This window comes from Orycteropus afer, unplaced genomic scaffold (genome assembly GCF_000298275.1).
Source record: "Orycteropus afer afer isolate SDZICR_OR568_19922 unplaced genomic scaffold, OryAfe1.0 scaffold00103, whole genome shotgun sequence".
NCBI classification, from domain to species: Eukaryota; Metazoa; Chordata; class Mammalia; order Tubulidentata; family Orycteropodidae; genus Orycteropus; species Orycteropus afer.
Window position 1 is genome coordinate 2691333 of NW_006921690.1, and position 8335 is coordinate 2699667.

Consider the following 8335-nt stretch of genomic DNA (forward strand, 5'->3'; position numbering starts at 1 on the left):
GCTCTCTCCTTCAACAAACATGATGTCTTCCTCCAGCGATTGATCTCTCCTAATTACAAGGCACAGGAGCCCTGGTGGTACAATGATTAAATGCTTGGCTACTAACCAAAAGGTTGATGGTTTGAAACTTCCAGACATTCTGCAGGAGAAAGAGGTGGCAGTCTACTCCCATAAAGATTTACAACCTTGGAAACCTAATGAGGCAGGTCTACTCTGTCCTATTAGGTAACCATGAGTCAGAATTGACTTGATGGCGATGGGTTTGGGGTTTAGGGGAATGATGTGTCTAAAGCAAATGAGTCAGACAATGTTTTGTTGTGATCCATAAAGTTTTCATTAGTTAAATTTTGGAAGTAGATGGCCAGACCTTTCTTCCTAGTCTTTCTTAGTCTGGAAGCTTCACTGAAATCTGTGCAGCATGGGTATATGAAATGTTGGTGGCATAGATTCCAGCATCATAGCAACATGCAAGCTGCCACAGTATGACAAACTGACAGAAGGGTGGGGGAAGCACTCGATGCTAGGTGTTAAAGATCATGGTGCTGCTCTTCCTGGATTTATAGACTGGTGGAGGGTGTAGAAATCTAAATAATATTCATCCTTTGAGATCCAACTCTGGCCTCAGCCCTTCCTGGAAGCCCTTCCTGAACACCCGGGTTAGGCATTGTTCTTATCATTTTCCATTGCATCCTATCCAGAGCTCCAACATGGCTCATATGTAAAGTACACAATCAAAGTACAATGTGCTTTCTATCTTGCCCCCAGTAAAGGCCCCTAACATGCTATGATTGTGCCTTGAATTGCTGAGTCCAATCTCTGACACATAGAGGGTGTTCAGTAAATATGTGTTATCCTTGTCATTGCCATTTTTATTATACACATGCAATAACCAGCCTTAGCTGTTGTTGTTGTTGCTTTTAGCTGCCATTGATCAATCCTCAACTCACTGTAACCTCATACACAGTGGAGTGAAATGCTACCTGGTCCTGTGCCATTCCCACAATCAGTTGCAAATTGGACTGTTGTGATCCATGGAATTTTCATTAGCTGATTTTTACAAGTAGACAGCAGAGCTTTCTTCCTAGCCTGTCTTAGTGTGAAAGCTCCACTGAAACCTGTTCAGTATCATAGCAACACACAAGCCTCCAGTGACAGGTGAGTGATGGCTGTACTAAGGTTCATTGGCTTGGAATCAGACCTGCATCTCCCACATTGAAGGCAAAATCTCTACCAATGAACTACCACCTCTTTCTGTATGAATGCAGTTTAAACATGATATCCCTTCTTCTGAAGGTATACAGGGCTTAGTAGTAGCTCTTAGAGTTTTGAAATGCTATCTGAACCAGGAGATGTTATGAGCATTATAATGATTAATTATGTGTTAATTTGATCATGATTCACATTATTATGCATTATCCTCCATTTTGTGATCTGATATAAGGGGAGTTTCCTTGTGGATGTAGCCTGCATCCAATATACATGGATGTTCTGGCAAAGCTCGCTCTCTCTCTTGATCCTGTATCCAACTCATCATCCTTCAGACCTATCTTGAGAGGTGAGTTAGCAGCCCGCCACCTGACCTACAGATTTTGGGATTAGCCAACTCCCCCACAACTCCCAAGTCTCAATCACCTCTTAAGCATATGAGATGGACAATGAATAAGGAAGACTGAAGAAGAGTTGATGCTTTTGAGTTGTGGTGTTGGAGAAGAATGCTGAGAGTACCATGGTCTGCTAAAAGGACTAACAAATATGTCCTGGATGAAGTGCAGCCAGAATGCTCCTTGGAAGTGAGAATGGCCAAACTTCATCTCATCTACTTTGGTCATGTTGTCAGAAGGAGCCATTCCATAGGGAAGGATATCATGCTTGGTACAGTGGAGGGTAAACAAAAAAGGGAAAGGCCCTTAACAAGATGAATTGACACAGTGGCTGCCATGATGGGCTCAGGTATATAGCAAGGATCATGAGACTGGCACAGGACCAGGAAGTGTTTTGTTCTGTTGTACATAAGGTTGCTGTGAGTTGGAGACAACTCGATGGCACCTAACAACAACAGCCCCATGAGCCAGCAACTTGCCATCTGACCTGCTGATTTTGGATTAGTCAGCCCCTGAAAATACGTGAAGGAGCTCTGGTGGCATAGTGGATAAAGCATTTGACTGCTAACCAGAAGGTCAGCAGTTCAAACCCACCAGCTGCTCCACAGAAGGAAGATGGGGCAATCTACTCCTGTAAAGATGTACAGCCTCAGAAACCTAATGGGGGTTGCTATGAGTCAGATTTGACTCAATGGCAGTGAGTTTGGTTTTTGAGTCAATAGAAACCTCCAGTCTGATGCCTGAGTGGCATCAGACTGATTTGGGGCTTGCCAGCCTCCACAACTGTGTGAGCCATTTCCTTAAAATAAATCTCTTGAGTAGATAGACAGATGCGCTCTCTCGCTCTCGTGCACACACGCGCGCGCTCTCTCTCTCTCTCTGTATATATATATATAAATGCTTCACTGGTTTTATTCTTGTAGAGAATCAAGCCAAAGACATTTGGTACTGAGAGTGGTTCTAGAGGAACAAAGTCATAGGATGAGTTTTCTGAATTGATTCTCAAATCTGGCTATTCTTAATGGTGCTGATGACTCTGCCTCCAGTAGTAAAGACGCACTGTTAATCCAAAATGTGAAAAGGCAATAGAAGTACACAAAATTTCACCACCACTGGATCAAATATTTGTGAGAGACAAAGTTCTGAATGACTCCATATTTGATACTTTCCTATAATTTTGTCAGAATGAGAATATAAAAAAGCAGATTGGTTGGCCCTATTTTCACTGGACAAAGTAGTGAAAGGAAGGGATGGGCTCAAAGCTTCAGAGTCACCTCAAGCACCACATATAAGACCTGAAAGTTGCCACTTGTGTCCTGAAAGGAAGCTTTATTTCTTGTAGTAACAGAGCTGGTATGGCTAAACATCAATCCCACAGTTTTATCGTTAGAGTGGCTGAATTACAATGCCAGTTGAATTCCCAGCCTTCGATGATGTCTGAAGTTAAAGTGAGGGCATTGATTGGGAAGAAATGGGATCCTGAACCTTGGGATGGGGACATATGGACAGATAATCAGGAACACTCCCCAAAATACCATTACATAGTAAAGGTGATTTTGGTGACTAGTGAGAGAACTTTCTGTAGCTCTAACTGTCCTACAAAAGCAGCAATGGAAGAGTCAAGCCTCAAAGGCTTATGGGAAGTATAAAGTAGGCACTTGATCCAACTTCTTTGAAGACATTGTCTACTTGGAGAGTCACAAGAATTGAAAATGGAAATGACTGACAGCACCAGATATTGTTTCTCCTTCCAGCCTAGGGACAGCCATATGGCATGGTGTCTCATGTGTTTCTTCCCTTTACAACTGGATGCCTGATAAAAAGAAACATTTGATTGACCAAGCTAATGTGAGTGCCTTTATTAGCTTTTTGTTCATTGTTTTGCTTCATTAGCTTTGTTAATTCATGAACAAAGTAGTCATGGTAGCAGTGATGAAGGTTTGCATGGGCTCAGGAACATGGACTTCTACTCACCAAGGCTGACTTGGCTACAGCCATTGCTGATTGCCCAATTTACCAGTAGTAGAAACCAAAACTGAGTCCCTAATATTGCATCATCAACCAGCAAACATGTGGCAGGTTGGTTACATTGGACCGCTTCCATCATGAAAAGGCAGCATTTTGTTCTTACTGGGATAGTCTTCCTACTCACTTATTCTGGACACAGATTTGCCTTCCCTGAATGTAATGCTCTTCCAAAACTACAATCAGTGGATGTACAGAATGCCTTATCCACTGTCATGGATTTTGTCAAGGGCCTCAATTCACAGCCATGAAATAAGGCAATGGCTTATGCTCATCAAATTCACTGGTCTTACCATGTTTCCCATCACTTGAAGCAGTTGGTTTGACAGAGCAATGGGCTGGCCTTCTAAAGATACAGTGACAGCATTTGCTAGGTGGCAATACCTTGCAGAGTTGGGGCAGGGTTCTCCAGGAGGCTGTATATGTTCTAAACCAGCATCCAATATATAGTCCTGTTTTCTCCCATAGCCAGGATTTATGGGTCCAGAAATTAAGGGGTAGAAATGGAAGTGGCACTACTTCCTATTACCCTTAGTGACTCAATCAAAAAAAATTTGCTTCTGTCTCCACAACCCTATGCTCTACATGTCTGGCGGTCTTAGTTCCAAAGTGAGGAATGCGCCCACCTGGAGACACAATATTGATTCCGCTGACCTGGAAGTTAAGAATGCCACCCAGCCACTTTGGGCCCCTCATGCCACTGGATCAACAGGCAGAGAAGGGAGTTACCATATTGCCTAGTGTGATTGATCCTTATTACCAAGGGGAAATTGGATTGCTGTTATGTAATGAAGTTAAGGAAAAGTATGTCTGGATACAGGAGATCCCTTAGGGCATCTGCTAGTACTATTGTGCCCTGTGATTAAAGTTAATGGAAAACTACAACAACCCAATTCCAACATGACTGCTAATGGCCCAGACCCTTCAAGAATACAGGCTTGGGTCACCCCATCAGGCAAAGAAACATGACCAGCTTGGTGCTTGCTGAGGGCAAAGGAAATATGGAATGGGTGGTAGAAGTCAGTTCTGAATACCAGCTATGACCACATACTCAGTTGCAGAAACAAGGACTGTAATTGTCATGAGTGTTCCTTGTTTTATTATATTACATGTGTATATAAAATATTTTTGTTTTCTTCCCTCCCTTATCCTATTATAAAATATAGGATATAAATGGGACTAGTGGGTTTTTGGTTGTATGCATGTTAGTTGTATCATGTTAAGTGCAAGTATGACTTTATAATTGTCTTTATTTAGAGATTATGTGTGGTTTAAGGAGTGCTGGTGGCTCAGCAGTTAAAGTGCTTAGCTGCTAACCTAAGGTCAGCTGTTCAAACCCTCCAGCTGCTCTGTGGGAGAAAGATGTGGCAGTCTGCTTCTGTAAAGATTTACAGCCTTGGAAACCTTATGAGGCAGTTCTTCTCTGTCCCTTAAGGCTGTTATAAGTCAAAATTAGGAGCTCTGGTAGCGTAGTGGCTAAGGCACTTGACTGCTAACCAGAGGGCTGGCAGTTCAAACCCATTAGCCACTCCTTGGAAAGAAGGTTGGGCAATCTACTTCTGTAGTGATACTGCCTCGGCAACCCAAGGAGGGGTTGCTATGAGTCGGGTCTGACTCGATGGCACATAAAAACAACAATTCAAAATTGACTTGATAAAAGTGGTTTTGGTTTGATTAGATTTAAGATGCGTATAGGTGCCAAGTTATCAAGAGAGGAACTAAGATGGTTAATGTTATGTGTAGACTTGGCTAGCCCATGATTATCAATATTGTGTAATACTCTCTGTTTTGTGATCTTATGTAAGAGGAATTTCCTTAGGGATGTGGCTTGCATCCAATATATATGGATGTTCTGGCAAAGCTCTTTCTCTCTCTCAATCCTGGATCCAATCATCATCATCTGGTTCTTGGTGAGCCAGCAGCCTGGTGTCTGACCTGCAGATTTTGGGATTTGCTAGCTCCCACAGCCCTATGAGCCAGCAACCTGCCATATGACCTGCCAGCTTTAGGTTAATCAGCCCCATGCAACCATGTGAGTAAGTAGAAGTCTCCAGTCTGACACATAACCCATTGATTTGGACTGGCCAGCCTCCACAAGTGTGTGAGCCATTTCCTAGAAATAAATCTCTTGATACATATGTATGTTGTTGTTGTTATGTGCCGTCAAGTCAGCCCTGACTCATAGTGACCCCTCCTTGGGTTTCTGAGGCAGTATCATTATGGAAGTAGATTGCCTCACCTTCCTTCCGAGGAGTGGCTGGTGGGTTTGAACCACCAGCCTTCTGGTTAGCAGGGTTAGCAGTTAAGTGCCTTAGGCACTATGCTACCAGAGTTTTATATGTATGTGTGTGTGTGTGTGTGTGTGTGTGTATATATATATATATATATATATATATATATATATATATGGCATATGGATATATATATATGCTCTATACCAGAGCACCCTTTAACATAATAATACAGTAATAATATTAATAAGGAGCTCTGGTGGCATAGTGCCTAAGGCATTGACTACTAACCAGAAAGTTGGTGGTTCAAACCCACCAGCCACTCGATGGAAGGAAGACTGGGTAATCTACTTCCATAAAGATTTACTGCCTGGGAAACCCAAAGGGGGTTGTTATAAGTCAGAATAGACTCAAAGGCAGTGAGTTTGGTTTGGTTAACATTAATAACGTTTTGAAGCATGTTGCAAAATAACACCTGTTTGTTACTACAAACCATTATATACCTTGAAATTTTCATAATTAGACTTTACAGGGTTGATTCATAACTATGAATTGTATATAAGTCAGATATTTGTAACTTGAGGACATACTGAATATCATGTTTATTATATAATATTTCCCATTTCAGTCTCTACTTGTGTGCTGGGGGTGCCATGATCAGTTAGCCTAAACAGAAGTCTTCATAGGAAGTTATTAGGGGACTCATTGCATACTCAGTTGCAAGATAAGGTCTTGATTTACTTTAAAAATTACTTTTTACATGCAAATGCCAGGAACTTTTATGAGCCTGGAAGATTTGTTTAATTCCAAGAGGACAGGTCACTGGAATTCTATCAATAAATACTTGTGGGTTCATGACATTTAGATGCTATCACTTTGATGTGGCTATTTTGACTCAGGGCTTTAGGGACATTTTATCACAGCCTAAAAACCACACAACAGTTTTGTGCAACTAAGAAACATGTGTAAGAAGCATCCAACCACATCACTGGGTCGGGTGTGTACATTAACCTAATGTTTGTGTGTTTTTACTTTCATTTGACTGTTTCAGTGCCTGACTCTTTGATTACATCATATTGATCTTGCCAGAATGTTTGTTTAAATACTTGTTAGTCTCACTTGAATGCCAACTGTGTATCTGATTCTAGTTTCAATGGCAGGAGGGATTCAAACAAAGCAGAAGGTGAGGAGATTAGTCTTTAGGGGTTTATATAGTTTTGCCAAAGGATAGCCAGAGAAATACATTCACTATTCCAGAAAACATACTCCATTGTTCATTGGCCCTTTCCTGAGGTACGGCTTCATTACAGGCTTGAGAATTTTTTTTTTTTTAATTTTAACTATGATGAAAATATAAATAGCAAAATACACACCCATTCATCAGTTCTGTATGTACAATTCATTAACGTTGGTTACAGTCTTCACATTGTGTGACCATTCTTGCTATTTCTACCCATATTGTTTCACCACCACTGGCTTAGACTCAGTACCCACTAAACTTCTCATCTGTGCTTTAGAGTTACTGCTGATAATTTGATCTCATATAAATAATTATTGAAAAGAGCACAATGCTTATGTTGAACATTCTTCATAAATTGTTTCAGAGGATAATTTTGGTTCATTATTGAAGATTTTCTCAGAGCAATAGATAATAGATTCAGGGTTCCTCCAGTCTCAATAGATGCAGTAAGTCTGGATTCTGTAAGAGTTTGAAGTTTGGTTCCTATTTTCTCCTCTTTTGATCAGGATTCATTTATTGATTCCTCTATCAGAATGTTCAGTACTGATAGCTGGGCATCACCCAGTTCTTCTGGTTTGAGAAATGTTTTGAAATATAAAAAGATCACAATATAAACGTAGAAACTTGGACAACCCATGCTAAAAATTTTTTTTTTCCTGCTGTGTTGTCAAAGAACTTATGTCTGCTTCACTTGAGCATAGAAAGAAGTGGTGTTTGTTGTTCCCTGATGAGAAAGGCCCTTGTCCACATGCTCTGAGCAGTTATGCCATATTTTCTTTTGTAGATGATCTGAGTAATCATTAGTGTACACATAGGTCAAGAAGTCAGAGGCTGTCTGAGACATTAACTAGGCCAGTAAAAAATTAAGCCATTTAAGGGGAGATTAAAAAGCTTATCTATTTGTGAATATTTTCATTAGGGTATTCTACCAGAACATGAAATATTACTCCCAATTTTAAAACATTTTGGTAGAAAAGTTATTAAGCAGTCTGTTATGAAAAAGTAAGTTCAGTTCACCCTTGAATAATGCTGAGGTTAGGGATACTGATCCCCCATGAACTAAAAAATCCATGTATAACTTTCAACTCCCCAACCTTAACTACTAATAGCCTATTGTTGACCAGAAACCTTACTGATAACATAAATAATCAATTAACACAATTCTTGCTGTACAGTTATTAGATTTTCATACATAGACACTCACATACACATACAACATATAAGTTTATTGACTGTAT